Here is an 18585-nt window from a genome sequence, read left to right as displayed (position 1 = left end):
TCCTCTACCTGTTGACCGAAAGTAATGGCACCTTAGGCCTTAGCTTTGTTAGCTAGTGAAATGCAAGTGGGTGGGAATGTGCTCCTTTATGTATATATAAATTAATATATACTTGTAGCAAGCGGCAACAGTTAACTTATGTACTCCACTTGCAATATTTTATTTTATCTTATTTCATAATTGGCCATTCAGCTTATATACTTTTGTATATATATTTATTTATTTATTTTTTTATTATTTGTGTGGTATTGAGTCGTCCTTTGACGCTATCTCTCGGACGTACTCATGAAATTTCAAGTATTTTCTCAACTTGCAAATTTCTAAGGGATTGTACGCCTAGGAGTGTCCTTGCCTTATTTAGGTAAAAAATACCTTAGGCGATTTTTAGGACTTCCTAATGTTCATCCGTCCATTATAAGGTCGGATGGACTTATCTAAGCTAATGTTCATCCGTCCATTATGCGGCATACACTGATGGCCACTTGCATTATTGCTAACTCCATCATAATAATGATGTTTGATTTTGCTGCCCAAATCTTACATTTAGACAGGAGTTCGTCTTATTGTCTAAAGGACGACGATCTAAGACTTTTACGACTTTGCCCCCACATTGGGTTACGTTTGTAACGAAGAGTTCTATTTCTTGAGAAGGTGTTCGATTATGGCTAAGTGACATTCCAGATGTGCCTCCCCACAGACGGCGCCAAATGTTTTGGGCATTTTTTGGATAACCCGAAAGGGGGGTATGGATTCCCGCGGGAGACAGATCTGGGATGCAACACTCGTACGGCCTGAACACCTGCAAAACAACGGATCTCCGGTGTACCGGAGATCCGCCTCCGACGATCAAGTTAGTGACCGGAAAACGGATTTTTAGAGAGAGAAAGTAGAGAGAAGTGAGAGCATATTTTGGGCATTGTGCCTTTTTGGAATTGTCTGTTTTTTTCCATCATGAAATGATGGGGTATTTATAGGGAAGTGGGAGATCATGCTCCTAGGGTTTCATAACCTAGGAAGATTGGCTGCCCTATACGTGGTTGACACGTGTATTAGGGTTTCCTTCATGCTAGGCATGTTTCCTTAATGGGCTTTGAGCCCCTCTTTTTCTGATATCTCTCTTAAGGCCACGTGTCATGCTCTTATTAGCCTTTATTTAGCTGAGCAGGATGCCACGTGTCGGCTTACTATTAGGCCATTTGTTAGCCTCTCATTTGTCTATAAAAAGGGGGTAAAAATACCCCGCAACAAGTAATGTCCAGACTAAATCCGGTTCTAATTTCTTGGAACCATTTCCGGTCAGTTCCTGTTTGATTGTTTTGGTTCTTGATTTCAGGACTCGGTACCTGGCGGGTTTTGGATTTCATTTTTCCAATGGTAAATACTCGTAGTAATATACACTAACGGTTGAATTTATGTATTGTAAGTGGACTTGTTAATTGAGTCGGTCGGATCAGGTTTGACCCGAATCACATGTTGAGAAATATTAAACCCTAACCCAAAGTTTGTCAATTACCGCCCTACATAAGTCTAATAACACTACATAAGCTCTAAGTCAAACTAAGGTGTCTTTTATTTGGTCAGCCGGCCAATTTATAGTCAACAAGGTGGTCAATCGTCGGCATAGCCATGGGAGGAAATATTGGTGGTTGTGGAGGAAGAAGATTGTACTTTACTTGTATTTTGGAGTAAAAATTGGTTTAACATAGTTTGTTAATATAGGATATAAATTGTGTTCGACTCATAGTTTTGGGTTCGAATAGGTTAAATATAGCTTAGAAGGAATGATTTTGTCATATCGGATTGATTTTTGACACCACTAATTTTTTTTTTTTTTTTTGACAATAGCAAACTGACACCACTAATCGAGACAAGCTAAGTTTATAACTCGTTAAGGAACAACTTCAATTCTAACCATCAACATCGTAATAACAAATACATTATCTATATATATTTTACAATACATAAAAATAAGAATGTCGATTCACTATTCAATATGAATTAGTAGGTTATTTTACTTATTTTTACCCCTTCATTTTTATCACTCCTCCAATTTTGCCCTTCCTTCTTATAAATTTCATTTTTTTTAAAAGTAGTGTTTATTTATATATAAGAAAAGTAAGGAAAATTTGTCAATTGCAACCATTTAAAGTTTGTATTTCGTGAATTGCAGCCATTTAAAAAAAATTGCAAATTGCAACCCAAAAGTTTTTATAAATTGTAAAATTGCAACCCAATACAACTTTTTCATCAGTTTGCATATCGAAATATATTCGCTTCAGGATTGAGAGAGAATTAATTTGTTCATGTTATTCCATATGATAGGAGTATATATTCATAGAATATTATAAGTAGGGTTTGTTTAGATAAGAATAAACCCTAGATCTAGAATATTCTGGAAACATACAAAGAGGATAATGGATATCCACACAATATTTTCATAACACTCCCCCTTGGATGTCCATTATCGAAGATTGTGCCTCGTTAAAACCTTAATAGGAAAAAACCCTATGGGATAAAAGCCTAATTAAGGAAAAAGAGTACAACATTCTTCGTAATACATACGCTCGAGATGTTGCCTCATTAAAAACCTTACCAGGAAAACCTAATGTGGGACAAAACCATGGTCAAGGGAAAAAGAGTGCAGCGCGTATTTTCTCCCCCGATGAATACATAACTTGAGATCTTCTAGTGCCGCAACAATGAATCCAATATGTTTGGATATCTTCTCATATGTAGTAAGTAAAATATCATTAGTTGATCTTCGATTCTCTTAAACTGAAGTTGCATCTTCAATTCTTCAAGTCTTCACGTGAACATGTGAAATGTCTTCATTTCACCATACATGTGTTTATTTCTAATATCATTATTTCAAATATCGATCTGTTTAGTAGTTGATTTAAAAATTAAACTAATACGATTATGACTTCTTCTTGAAGTCGTTAATGATAGAAATTGATGATCATTATTTGATCAAACTTCATTGATAATAATTTGATGACAAAACTTGATATCATTAAGGTCATTCTTCAATTTCATATGAATTAATATAACACATGTAATTATATACATTTATCATGGTTCTTCTGGACCATAATAAAATAGTTTCACGCATAAGTATCCCGTTGATATTCTTTAGAATATTCATAATTGACATGATAGTTCTCTTGCAAATACAAATAGTAATTCTCGCTAACTTTCATATGCTCAATCTTCAGGTTGAGATGTCAGTAGTCACATTGACTTATCAAGAGTTTGATAATAATTGAATTGCAATATTCAAGCTATAAACTTTGTAGGGATGAATATTTTAATACGTCGTACATAAGTTATTCAGGAACTCTTCTTACATGATTTGTAACATGCTATTCAATCGACGGCATCAATAATTTTATCACAAGTATAAGCCCATTGGAACATAAGTATTTCTTTCTAATTTTCCATCAAAGTTGTAAATATATATGTCTTACTATACTTTGAATGAATATTGACATACACCACGATTATTATATAGAAATTAAATCATGCAAAATGAGATATAAAAATATGATAACATAATAAACAAATTATACAACGAGTAATGCATTTACAACTTCAAACATATGCAATGAATAATCCAATAACCTATGACTCACACATGTATATGAACATACATAAGACTCGAAAAAATGCTAGACACTGTACAGTGTGGATTTTAAAAATCCATATTTCTTTGAACTTTTGGTCCATGATAAACTTTTATTATTATCATTATGTCAACATTAAAATGGACATATATTCAAGATCCCTTATTCACTAGTTCATTATATCATGCATTTGCATTATTTATCGGTTCCATCATATACCGGTATCATCATATAATTCCTCAAGGTACAATTTTAATTTGCATGCTATTTTGACATTGATATCTGAATACACTTTTCATTTGGTACCATCATAATAGGTCATCTATTGTAATAAAAATTCAGATATCTATACCACTTTTCAGGTATTTATACACCATGATATTTATATAATATTACACTATTAGAGTTAACTGCACTATCTTGTCGTATATCATATCCATTAGACATATCTTTATTTTGGAACCGATCATACAACCTACACTTCAGGTGTAACACCCCATTAATTCTCCCTTTTTTAAACCACTTAATTTAAATAAAAAAGTGGAGAACCATTAGCATGTTACCGCCACGTGTTAAAACGTTAAGGCTTTATCAAAGTATCGCAGCGGAAAACCAAACATAAGTCTTTAAAATAACATAGTTTAGAAAACCAATAAGTCAAAGCTTACAAATTGGGACCATATAAGGCCCTTATTTATAACCAAACCAATAATCAAAACCAAAACATAAATGAATAGCAAAGCATAAATGAGTTCAATACAAGAATCGAATACTCTCAATCACACCAATCCCTTGACAATGCGTATGTCAAATCCCAAACTTCACATCATCAAGCTAACCTGTGCAATACTGCTCCCCAATAATACAAGTGTAATAATTGGATCATCGCAGGGTCATTGAAAGGCGAAGGCCATGACCAAAAGAAAACACACAAAAGCACGGAATCAGCAAAGCTGAGTACATACAAGCTACAACGCACAAAACCTAACATGATCAACTAATTAAAGTAATAAACATATAACTCGAATTCATTAATCAAGACTCCACACTTTAACAATTTAATTGACTCAACATACTTACTAACAAATTCCAAACACTTGACTCTTTATATTTAATTTAATTAATTTAGTTTGGAGTAAGCAATAGACGAGGTTGTCCAATCCACCAAATGTAATCTCCCATATTTTTCTAATATAATTATTTATTATTTTTACAATATTTTAATTTTAATTTTATAGTATGAATTATTTTGATGTAAAAGTAATAAGATTTTCATTATTAGTAAGCTAAAACTATTAAGTTTTAATTTAAATCATAAGTCTTTTTAAGTTAGTAGTCCAATGCTTAAATTCTACTCAAGCTCAAAACACACAATTCCTACTCCTAGTAAAATTAGGAAACTAAAGCCCAAATAAAAATACAAAAACCCTCACCTCTCTTCCTCTCTTTCACGTGAAACAGAAAGAAAAAAAAAACCCTCACCTCTCTTTCTCCTCTCTTTTACGTGAAACCAAGAGGGAAAAAAAACCCTCAAGGCCACCGACGCCCCTGCACCGCCGCTGCACCACCGCTGCCCCCACCGACGCACCACTGCCGCACCTCCGACCACCAGCAGCAGCCCCCTTTGTAGTAGCCGCACTTCTTCCTCCCTTTCTCTCACTTCTTTTATTTTGTTATTTTGATTTAAAGCTTCAATTTTTATTTGATTTCAATTCTAAATTATTGTTATTAGGCTTTGATAGTATGTCTAATTTATAAAAGATTATAAATTTATGAGTTTTAGCATGTTTAAATTATTATATAAATTTTCAGATAAAATATGTTGTATAATTTAGTGTTTAAACATTGATTTTTCATGTTTTAGGGCTTGAAAACGTGCTAATCAAGTTATCTAATTATACTATGTTTAAATTTTGTTAAAGTATAATTATTTTGATCATATATTAATTTTCAGATTATTAAAGTTTTGATTTTTATGAGCTAGTTATAATTTCATGTTTTTATGCTTCTAAGCCTACAAAATAATTATTGTGGATATTTTATGATTAAAAAAGCTTTGAACTTTAAATTCTAACCTTAAAAATAATTTTCAGATTTCATACTTTTTATTTTGAAGCCTCTAATTGCATTGAATTGATATATTTTTGGGTTTTTAACACACTAACTTGCTATATAATGATTATTTCAAGTAATTATGCTTACGGGGTTATTTTATATACTTAAACCAAATTTTCAGATTTATTTACTTACTTTAAAGTTGCTGTAATTTGATATTAAACACTATATTTTCATAATTTTAACATATAAACTTATAGTTGGGATGTTATATTATTAACTTCGACTATTGGGGACAATTTAAAGGCTTTATTTTGATGATTTAAGAGGTTTTAAAGTAGTTTAGTATTGCTGTAAATTTATTTGCTTGGGTATTGATTTATTTCTCATTGTTTGGTTTAGGAGAGGACTTTGTAGAAGGCGACTTCTAGTTTTAAAGTGGCCAACCGGATTGTTTACACAAGGTACGTACAAGTTACGAAACCTTGCTTGTAGGTGCATGTTTAAGGACGGATCGAGAACTTAGTATCATGTATAGGATTGGCTGAGTTAAATTGTTTGGTTATACATTGTGAATTTCAAATGATGTGCACTATTTTATATTGCAAGTATTATTTGTGCTCTAATTATGCAAGGTGCGTTTAGAGGCAAAGGTATGTGATTGGTGTAAAGATTAATTTATTACTCATTCATGATTATGCAAACAGGATGAGTAAAGGAAGAATTCAAGTCTTATAAGACGAGGTTAAGGTTTTGGGGTGCCTTATGCACTCAAGGTGTTTACACACCGAGGTAGTAAAGGAATAAATAATAAATGTTGTTTGTCACTAATAAATTAAGAATTTTAAATTGAAAATTTGCCTTGTTTGATTGAATTGTGTTTGGAATGTTTGTATTGTAATGCATATGAGTCATCACCAAGTCTAAACCTGTAAATCACGTAAAGTGCAAGATGGATGAGCAATAAAACTCTGGATTGGTGCACATCTAGAGTAATGACAATCAGGGGTTGGGGTACATGGGGTATTAGCCGTGTACTTTTATCGAGGCCGTCTGATCTACTAGTCTCCTATTTTAAATATTATTTTTTTTAAACTAGGAGTTAGGTGAGATCTCATACTAACTACGGTCACGGAGTCGCGCCTGTGGCCGTTGGATGTTTATTGATGTTTCCAAATGGAGGCATGGGGTTTTTCTTTTATTGATTTTCCAAATGGGACATGGGTTGGACAACCTTGTCTATTGCTAAATCCAATGAAATAAATAAATGAGTTAGTTAATATCAACTAGTGAGGTCTTAATAAATTTGATAATTGAGTCATGTGTTGAGTCTGTATATAATGATGCTTATGCTTGATTATTAGTAGCATGTTAGGTATTTTCTTAATTTATTTTGCAGCTTGTATGTACTCAGCTTTGCTGATTGCGTGCTTCTGTGTGTGTCGTTCTTTGGTCATGGCCTTCGCCTTTCAATGACCCTATGACGATCCAAATTTTACACTTGTAATATTGGGGAGCAGATTAACCATAGGTTCTTACACATGCATCATCTATTTCTAGATGGTGGGATCTTGAGTGGAGTGTTGGTTACTTTCTTATTTTATTTACTATTTACATTTAAAGTTATTTAAACTCAACTTTGCTTTTATACTATTTCTATTGGTTTCAGTTTTGAATAAGGGCCTTAAGGGTTCCAAGTTATAAGATTTAATTTGGTTTTGGTTATTGGTTTTGAAACTTATATATATTTATTTTAGTTTTTCCGCTGCTATTTTCTGAAAAAGCCTTAGCGTTTGAACACGTGGCGGTAGCACGCTAGTAATTCTCTTGGAATTGTTCAAGTTATTCACAGGTTTTAAAGAGAGAATTATTGGGGTGTTACACCAAATCATTTTGGTCCCAAATGACCATTTAAAATAAAATTTTAGCGGAATGCAAGAATGGGCGCGACTCCATTCTCACAAAGTTAGTCTAGGATCCCATCTAACTTTCATTATAAAATAAAAATGTAAATACCAAAGAAAAGAGGACATGTTGATCAAACAAACCTCGAAAAGCCACGGGCTACCACCGTGTACCCCAACCCATAATTGTCAATACTCTAGAAGTGCACGTTTTCCAGAGTTTTATTGCTCATCCATGTTTCACTTTACGTGATTACAATTTTAATTAATAGCCGACTCATTCAAGAAGACCACACATAACAATCATACATCAATTCACTTTTAATCTTATTTAAGACAATGGTGATCACATCACAAGTTGACCTTTAATTCCATTAAAATTCCAAATTATCCAAATTGTTGAACATAGTCAACCCACCTAGCCATTTCGGCTTAACCCACTTTTACTCAGCATACTAACAAGTCATGTGATGTGTCTATTTTATATAGTATTTTACCCCCGTCCCTTGGTCATAATTAGTAGTGTTTTTGGATCTTTAGAGCCACTTTTATTACTAATTGGTGTTTTCTAGTGTTTTCGTAGATTTGGTTGACTTTTGCAGGGATTTATGCTTTTGGAGTATTTTCCCGAGTTATTTTGGAGCAATCACGAGCATTAGAGAAGCACGACCAGAGTTTATAGCCCAGGGCCGGTTAGAGCCATCGAACCGGTGATTAAGGGCTCGGTATAGGTGATACCGGGGCATTTGGATCGAGTATTCAAGACCGGAAGAGGAAACCCAGATTGGCCCGAAGAGTTGGAGCCCAATCGAAGTCCAAATAGTGGCCCAAATGAGCCACCCGGCCAAAAAGGCTGGCGCCCGGTGACGCGCCTGGCCGGGCGCGAGTTTAGTATTAGAGAGCAAAAAAAGATTTGGCCTGGCCGGGCCCAAATAGTGTTATTGTTAGGAGACGCTTAACGTCGTTTTAATTTGTTTTAGTTTAGGATTTTTGTACGGAGTATAAATACTCCTCCGTAATACGATTTTAGGATCTCTTCTTCTCCTTTTTACTCTTTCTTTACTCTCTTAATTATCCTCTTAGAATTCTCTCTCTCAACTCTTGTTCTTGATTATTTCCATTAATTCCAGATTTATTTTGGTAACGATTCCTCTTCTCTTAATCTTAGTTATTTATTTTATTCCTTTAATCATGTCTTATTTTATTGCTTTGATTAGTTTAGTTTTTACCATGTGTGAGTAGTTTTATTTCTAGGGTTTATGGGGATCCATAAATAATATGAAGGGGTAATTTATTGTTGTTAATTATCAATGCTAGATTAATTTCCTATTGATTGGTTTAATGCTCTGTGACTAGATTTGCGCAGATCTTTTATGCATGAGTTTAACAATATTGATTCGAGATTCGACAGATGAGAATTGATGTTTAGGTCTAGTTTCAATAGGCAGGTTAATTTATAAAATGGTTAGGTCGAGATTCGAAAGATGAGATTTAATACCGGTAAATTAATTGTGTGATTATAATACGTAGCGAAAGCCCTTTATAATCTGATTAATATATGCATTGATGAATGATTATTATATTCTACCCTGGAATATTATTTATTGGTGAACCTATGCCCTAGATCCTTTTATATATTATTTTCTCCTTATTCTTAATCTCCGTAGTTTAGTTTATTATTCAAATATTGGTTACTTCATAATCTAGATTATATTAATTAATTAGGAATAGAAAGACTCGTTTCTCTGTGGATTCGACCCTACTTCCCTATCTACATTAGTTAGAGGATTTAGGAATTACTTTTGATTATGGGATACGACTTTACCCTGTCATCATGATTGAGTAATAAATAAAATAATAATAACCTTGTGGAATAATTAATAAATTCATTCCACTTAAAATCATTTAATTCCAATCCTCCAATAATCAAAATATGGTTAATAAACCAATCCAACAAAAACATGCTTGTATCAACATTCCGTACAAACAATTAATCCAATATAATTCAACATGCTTGCATCCATAATTCCATACAAACATAATCAATTCACCAAAACATGTCTCATAAACATAAGCACATGAATTAATTAAATGTGTAACCAAACAATTTTCATCCAAGTGTTCTCTAAACATGAAACTAACTTCTTTTCTTTTAGTACCTAAACATGATACTACTTACAACGAAATAGACATGTACGTACCTCGTGTAAACAATCCTTTGTGTCACTTTTAATCACTTAAAAGTCTCCTAAGGAATAATCACTTCCTAGAAAACAACCAACAACAATAAAAAACCAAATTTCCAGCAATATAATTTAGATTAAAAGTCCTTAAAACTTCCTTTAAAACATGTTTTTATGCTTAATTAATCAGTAGAAATTGACTAGGAACAAAAGCCCCAAATTAATTATTCATTAGAACCCTAAAATCCCAACTTAAACAAATTTAAACCCTAGGTTTATAATTCATAAAATGTGAAAATTAAAACAACAATTATAATCAGAAATTATAAGTTTAAACTATCAAAAACATGATTTTGATACTAAAAATATAATCTTCACGCTACAAAATCAAAACCCCAAACAAATTGAAATTAACATTAAGCAAGGTAATGAAACAAAGGAGGAAGAAGGAGGAGCCGCGGCTGGGCTGCCTGGTGGTCGCCGGCGGTCAGATAGGTGTCGGTAGGATGGCGCGCCGGTGGTGGCTAGTGGCAGCAGCCATGAACAAGGGCAGCAGTGAGGGTTTCTCACATTAAGGAGGACGAAAGGGAAAGAATGAAAAAGAAAAGAAAAAAAGAAAAAGAAAAGAAAAATAAAGGAAAAGAAAAATAAGGGAAAAAAAATAAAGAGAAGAGAATTTACTAACCTTTTAGTGTGGGGAAAATTTTGGGGATTAATGGAGTATTTATAAGAGAGAGGATTGTGTAGGGTAAGTATTAAGATTGGGCCTCATAAAATTAATGGGTCAATCAAGTAAGTAAAGTGAATTTGGTTTTGTTTGTTTGGACATGAATTATAGAATGAAGGTACATATAATAACTTGTACTAAAATAATTTTTGACCCAAATTAAAAATTTGAAACTTTTGAAATTAAATTCCGGAAAAAATACCAATAAACATTATAAATGAAATAAAATTTCATTTATAAATTATTTAAATATACGGGAGATTGCATCAGGTGTAGTGATTCAAGTATAATCGACAAGATTTATCTCAATGTATACACATTATTTATATGACCAAAATGTATCTTCAACGCTATGCAACATGAGTCATAACTGAATACAAATCAAATCATAAATGTGCAAAATATATAGACAAAAGTTGACATATAACTTTTTAAAGTACCATTATAGGGATCATAGTTATTATTTATTTAATTTTTAATTTTTCCAACTTTTGCTAATTCGTTCTTATCCCCCTAAGTTGATAAAATATTTCATTTATAGGGGCGTTTAATTCTATACCAACTTAGTAGACAAATTTGCACTAATAAAATTCACTTCATTAGGAGGATCACAATCAAAATTTATTTCTCAAAAGATTTGTATTAAAGAAGTTCTATCTCTTCTGGAGAACAATTTCAATGAAGAATCATTTCTTCATTAACTTTACATAGCATGTGTATCTATTATTACTCTTTTCATTATATCTTCTGGAAAAATAATGTCAATGGCGAGACATGTGTTGTGCAGTACGTTTTTCCTTCTTTTCCAATTTCTTATGTGCTGACATATAACAGCCCCAATCAAAAGAATTGTTATACAAGCATAAATCACTTGTTTGTAATTCTACTAGTTTGTGATCTTCTGGATCTTTAAAGACTGAAATAGTGTATTTGGCGAGCTTCTGGTCACCTAATAGTTGACAATAATATATAAGTTCTTTTGGTGAACTTCTGGTCACCCATTACTCTTTTATATAAGAAATTAAAATCTAATAACTCTTGAAATTTTCATCAATACAAGTTATTATGAATCACAATTCAACTATAGCTCAATCTCAATGTTATGTCTTGCCATTCAATTCATTTCATAATATTTAACATTGAGAGAGCGTCAGCACATTATCAAATGAAACTTCAGGTTTCCATAACGGATAATTATTAAACCTGGATGACCTAATTTAATTATCACATCCAATCACTTCTCTAAATTTTAAGTCTGGTCAGTTTTCCAACACTAGTGATCACTTTTTTAAGCTTACTTTATGCATGGCCGTGGATATGATGTGATATTAGAACACCAACATGTGTATCTTTATATAATTGGCAAGACAATCAACTAATACTTTATCAAGTAATTACTCATACTCTGCTAGAGCTTTGACTATAATCTTGATATATACATGCATGTTAATCTTGTTGGACATTTCATACTTTTCTGGAGTCTTTCATATAATCATGGAATATATAAATTTTACTAAAAGTGATTTTTTTCTAGTAATGGGATTTATCACTTCCTCAAACTTGTCATTATCAATAGTTGCTCCATTCCTTTTTTCGAAGGTTATTATATTTTAAATCTATTGGACTACTACGCTTCAGGCTTGCTTTAAGTTCATTAGTAACCGATAATGTTGCCCTTCTGGGACATTAATTTTAATTGGAGCATTTACAGGTGACATATAGTCAATGACACTTATTCATATCCATCTTCAGGATGCTGTCATTGTAAATATGTGATATTATGTGGTAGCTTATGTTAAATAAATTATTGACATTGATATTAAAGCTAATATATACATGACTGACCATCATTGATATCATATAATTTATGTGCAAGGATTACATATAATAATGAAATAAATATTATCTCCCCTTAATCCTTGCATACGGGGGTTTGAAATTTATTCAACAACCTTTAAAATCCCTTTATGCATTTTAAACCATGAATCCTAACATATCTTTTTTTTTTTTTTTTTGGCAAGATAGTGCAGTTAACCATTTTCTTTAATTAGCAATGCATGTTTTTTTTTTTTTTTTAATTCTCTCTCAATCCTGATATTTTTCCTTATTTTTATAACACGTTATCAGCACCAAAGCTCTCTATGTATAAATTAAATTTTGAGCTCTGCGATAAACGAATCATCGAGAAAGTTTTGTGTGAGCAAGCCAGCACAACAATTGAAGGGATAGATTTAAATTCCTTAATGTCTATAGCCAACATTAATCTTTCTTGGGTTTTGGTTTTCGTAACATTATGCTCAATTTTTTTATCTAAGAGTTGGGCTCCAACCTTTCATGCCACTTTTGGTTATAATGCTATTAAATTGAATTGTGAGTTAATTACTTGTACTACCTCCGGTCCACTTTACTCGCAACTATTTCCTTTTTGGGATGGTCCAATTTACTTGCAACTTTCTCATTTCTTTCCTTTTTTAGTAAAATTTTTTATGTAAAATTACCATTGTACCCTTATTTTTTTTTTATAATTCAACTTAGTTATATTACTAACCTTATCTGATTAATAAACAAGACTGATTAATTAAATTAATCATTCCCACCAAAATTATACCCCAACCCTTCAAATTCATCAACTCTCCAACTGCCTGAATTGAATGCTCCTCATTCAATTCATCTGATGAATTGGTTGGAGTTCATTTATTCTGGAGAATTCTCCGGAATAAATCCCTCCCACCTAAACCCTACTTGTTACTTTCTCTCTCTTCTCCCGCCGAATCGATTCCCCTCTCTCTCTCTCTCTCTTTGCCTTCCTTGGTTTGTTTTCTCTCAATTCCTCTATCAATGGCTTCCCCTAGTGACAAAAAACTAGATCTAACTTGCCATGAAACCCTTGAAACAAGTGCTTCCAGCCGCCGATCTGGTAGCGTTACCTACAAACCCCGCCGTGGAACGGGTGTCATGAAACCCATTCGCCGTGCTTCTGTGATTGCGAGGAGGCGGATCCGTGGTGCGAAACTCGCTGACTATGATAGCGATGAGGAGCCGCCTAAGCTGGTGTTCTCTGAGGCTGGTGCCCGTGATGAACCACTGCCTGAGGTGGTTCCTGCTGGTGAGGGTTCCGTGGTTGCTGCGGTTGTTTCTGCTGGGGGTTCTGGGTCTCCAGTGACTGAGGTGGAGGTTTCAGCCACCGGATCTGCTACAAGGGAGTCTACCCCAGTAGATCTGGAGGTTTATGAGGTGGTTAAGCCACCGGAGTCCCATGAGCGTGACGATGGCCCTTCCTCTGGCGCAAAACGCATCAAATCTGGTCCTCTAGATGGCATGTCGAGGGAGGAAGTGATTGAGGCTTATCTGCAGATCTACTACCCTCAGTTCAACCCCCTTCGTAATTGAATGCGCAGCGTATACTCTATAAACCCTAATTTATTTTTTTATGATTCTCTGTGTTTGTGCTTGTGATGTGCAATTAGTTGTTTACAAGATGATGTTGTGGGTTGTTGTTGATGATTGTGTGAGTTGTTAATTATGGATAATGACTGTGATTTGACTGACATGATTAGTTGATGCATGAATGTTGGAGTAACTGTGTAGTAATTGTGTTAGCAGCTCTGTTTTGGGATGATGGTGGTTGATAGATGTTTGTATCTGTTTGTTAAAATACTGGTGTTTTGGGACAAGTTTGTTGTTTGAACCCATTTGATTTATGTTATGGGATGGTGTTGTTTGGTAGCACTTGATTTGATGGTGTTTGCAGTAGTTGGAGTAGTTCATTTGCCAAAATGTGTTTGTTGCATTGGTGGAATTCACAGTTGTTTGGTTGATTTTAGTTGTTGAGAATGAGTCCCCTGCTGCTTTTGTCAACCATCACCTACTTGCCATGGGAAATTTCATTTGTGACCCTTGTCTTGTGCCTTTACTGCATTGAGTCCTTTTTTTGATCATGCACACCCCTTTTGGTTTTCCATATGATGATGGGACTCATCTGATAGCTACTTGGGTGGTTTGGATAGATGCTCCATAAACCTTGTCAAAAAGGTTTATGTTGAGGTACCAACACTCACTAAAGCTTTGACTGAAATCACAACCCTTCTGATGGAAATAATAGGCTCTAAAAATGAAACACAAACAAAATAAAACATGTAACTTTTTGTTAATCAAAATATTTGTACTTGCCTGATTACATGACTGCCTAAAAAATAAACAAGTTGTATCTACCAAAATTACACATAACCTACACATAATCTAACACAAAAAGTTGTTTGAATAGGAAAAGGTTATATGTGGCAGTCAATTATGAGTCCCCTAATAGTTGCCTTCCAAAACTAAGGCACAGTTATCAATCTGCATCTACTTCCATGTGCCCTTTATCATCTCCTGTAATTGTGACTGTGTCCAAAAAATGGACAACTTGACCTATTAGCTCCCTGTCTACTTTAAGTAGTTGAGGTAGTAGTCCTTGGCTGTCCAAGCTTCTCTTCTTCATGTGTGTCATGGTCTGAATCAGATGACCCTTCATACTCTTCTTGGTTGATTTGTTGTTCGATGAATTCATCTTCCATGAGTTGGTCCTGTTGAATTAACTCATCCATAAGTTCGTGTATGAACTCTCCCATGAGTCCCTTCTCTTTTGAAAAAATTTCAGGAATGCTTTTTGGTGATGAAGTGGCGGCTGGTGGTTTTTGGACGGTAGTCAACGGAGCCTATTATTGAAGCTGCATCTACTAACGTTGCTCTAGGATTTAGGATTAAACTAATCAAAGTTTAGATGGCTTGTAATTTTTTAGGGCTGCCTGTATTTTGTACTTAATTAACTAATTTATGTGATGATGATACTTCAATTATTCCTCCCCCCTCCCCAATTCTCCTAAAACTTGGCTTTTGAAAATGGAGAATTGGAAGGGAAGCCCTGGTTTTATATAGGGCCTTTTGTTTGAAATTAATGGAAAATTTTGAAATTTGGGGGAATTTGGCTAAACATTTGAATTTTGGGGAAAATTTGGGAGGGAAAAAAGCTTCCCAAAAAATTTCGCCCCTTATTCCTTAAGCTGCCAGGAAAAAAAAGGTGGGAATTTCCCACTTATTCCACAAAAGTACAACCCCTTACAAAAGTCAACAAAATGGGACCACAAGTATTCCCTCTAATTTTAACTCCTAATTACATACCCTTACTTTTTCTAATTCCCCCCTTAAAAGTTTTGCCTCGGCCTCCGCAAACCCCCTCAAAGTTGCTGGTAAAGTGGACTGGAGGTAGTATTAAAGTTTTAATGGCATTACAACTGATTTATTTATGTAGATTTTATACTTTAAAGCTAGTATTATATTTATCGAAATAGTGCGACAAGGTTTCATGTCCCCTTCTCCAACAAGATGAATAAAGACCTTTCATTTTTAATTTGCTACATTGTTTTATTGTAGGCCCGGAGATTACACGATGATTGAGAGAGAATTAATCTGTTCATGTTATTCCATATGATAGGGGTATATATACATAAAATATTATAAGTAGGGTTTGCTTAGATAAGAATAAACTCTAGGTCAAGAATATTCTGGAAACATACAAAGAGGATAATGGACCACACAGTATTTTCATAACACGCTTAAGATTTTAAGGGGGGCATTTTATTTCTTAAGGAGGCGAATTAAGCTCGAAATTAGCAAAAAAAAAAAAAAAAAAACCGTAAGTGTCTCGTTTTGTGTAATTAAAATGTATCGATTTGTGGGCAACTATATTTTGATGTAAAAACGAGGCATTTTCATTATTTTTTTTGCCAATTTCGAGCTCAATTTGGGTTCTTAAGGGATAAAATGACTTATAAAACCTTAACCAAATATTTTTCAACACGCAAATCGATGAAAAAATTAATTAGGTTACAATTTACAATTTATAACAAGTTTTGAGCTGCAATTTGCAAATTTTTTTAAATGGCTGCAATTTGCAAAATACTAACTTTAAATGGCTACAATTTGTAAATTTTCTGAAAAATAATAATTTTTTTTTACCCCTTACTTTTTAAGAGCATCTCCAATGGTTCAATTATAAGGACTTGCTTGCAATTTAAATAAAGTTCCTAGCTATATGCTTATCATTGGAGAACAAAAAATTGAGCAACATGCAAGCAACTGTAGCCCAACCAAGCTACATTCTTAATTGAAAAAGAGACAAATAAACTCCACTCATATTGTAACATGTGTATAATTATTTATTTATTTTTTAAAATTTTATTTTTTGCAAACTACAATATATTGTGGCTTACCATTGGAACAATTTATTGCTTAAAAAGTGTTGTAGATTAGAAATTGATGTGGAAAAGCAAGCTACAAAGCATTGTAGCTTGCCATTGGAGATGCTCTAATAGTCTGTCATTTTTGCCCTTCCCTCATATTTAATCCATTTTTTTTTCATGGATTAAAATTAGTAGTATTAGTTTTTTTATGTTATTGAAAATACAGTAATTTCAAGTATTATGAGACTTGTTAAATATTTTCTATTCTAATTGTAATGTTTAAGATAATAACGAATAATTTTGCAAATTGGATTATTGCTCACTGCGATAACCCAACTAATATACATAAATACCATTTTTTCTATCTAAGGTTAACAAACATCACATAATTCCCCCGCAACAACAATCGGGAGGGGACTGGAACCTAACCACCCAGAACTGATCCCCAAATCCGGATTAGCCGAAAGGGTGAACCGGATGGAACACCAAAAAAAAAAAAAAAAAAAAAAAAAAAACAAACATCACATAATTTAAATCAATCACTTGACAATCATATCTACATATAATGGTAAAACAACATCCATATCTTTCTCACTCAATATTTTGACACAAAAACACAACAAAGAACAATAAACCAAGCTCAAAGACGAGGCTTTGATAAACAATAAATCGACCTCACATAGAAATTTACAAGTTTATTTACAATTTGTCACCTAATCTCCTTGGTCAAGTGACGAAATTATAAGTAAATCAACAACATTATTAAACACAGTCTCACAAATGTTGATATAGTTACAACAACGTCATGCTAACAGGAGATAAACTGAGACTTCCTCTTTAAAGACGAGGCTTAACCTTAATCACATGATCATCAAAATCAAGTTCCAAACCTTCCTTATTACCAATCAAATCCAAAACATCTTTCAACAAAACCTTCCTATTCTCACCATAAACAACCCCATCCCAACCCCTCTTAACCAACTCCTCCCCCAACTTAACCGCCCCTTCCACCGTCGCCGCCGCTCCTTCGAACACTTCATTCACAACCCCAATCTCTCTCTTCCCTCTCTCCGCCGTCACTTTCTCCGCCATTAACGCCACCTTCCTCATACCTTCCCACCCTCCTCCAATCTTACACTTCATCACAGCCACAAACCATGGCGGAATCACCAACCCAATATCCACCTCACTCATATACAAATACCCTCTTTCTTTCCTCATCATTACGTAATCATGCGCCATTGCTAGGATAAACCCAGCTGCTGAAGCGTGCCCATTAATGGCGGCGATTGTCGGCATTGGAAATGAGATTAATTCAGCAATTAAGGCTTGTAATTGGGAATCCATGATTTTTTTGGAGAGTTCAGGGTTTGAAGAGGAGTTTACCCAGTTGATGTCGTAGCCATTGGAGAAGAATTTGCCGTGTGCAGTGGTGATTAGGGCAGAAGGGGTTTTGGATTTTAGGGATTGGGATTTGATTTGGGAAAGAGATGATCGGATTGAGCTGATTAAAGTCGGGTTTAGACGATGTTCATTGTCGCCTGTTAAGGTTAAGATGTAGAGATTGCCTCGTTTTTCAACTGTGCACATCTTCTCTTCTTTCTAATGTTCTCTCTCCTCTTTATGATTTCACTGCTTGTGTGGTATGGAGGAATGGAAGAAATGAAGAATTAGGATTAGTTAGTATTTATGGTCAATTGTTAAAAATAGCCCTGATAGTTTGAGCGATAATAGTCGTAAATGATGTATACGAGATTTGATCTTAATACCCAGTAATCAAGCACGTTCTCGCCTTTGATTACTTAAATCAACTTAGTTGACTTTTGTTTGATAAACATGATTGTGGATTTGTGGCTGGGTATTGTCTTTTTT

The 18585-nt window shown here is 33.9% G+C and overlaps 1 pseudogene; it reads right to left on the bottom strand.

The window, feature by feature from the left end:
* Nucleotides 1-17296: 17296 nt before the first annotated feature.
* LOC145556146 (enoyl-CoA delta isomerase 1, peroxisomal pseudogene) lies at nt 17297-18510 on the bottom strand (annotated as a pseudogene).
* Between the last annotated feature and the right edge of the window lie 75 nt (nt 18511-18585).

Source organism: Chenopodium album, chromosome 8 (genome assembly GCF_948465745.1).
Source record: "Chenopodium album chromosome 8, dcCheAlbu1.1, whole genome shotgun sequence".
In the NCBI taxonomy this organism is placed as follows: Eukaryota; Viridiplantae; Streptophyta; class Magnoliopsida; order Caryophyllales; family Amaranthaceae; genus Chenopodium; species Chenopodium album.
Note: the sequence above shows the minus strand (reverse complement) of the source record. Positions and strands in the feature narration are given on the sequence as shown.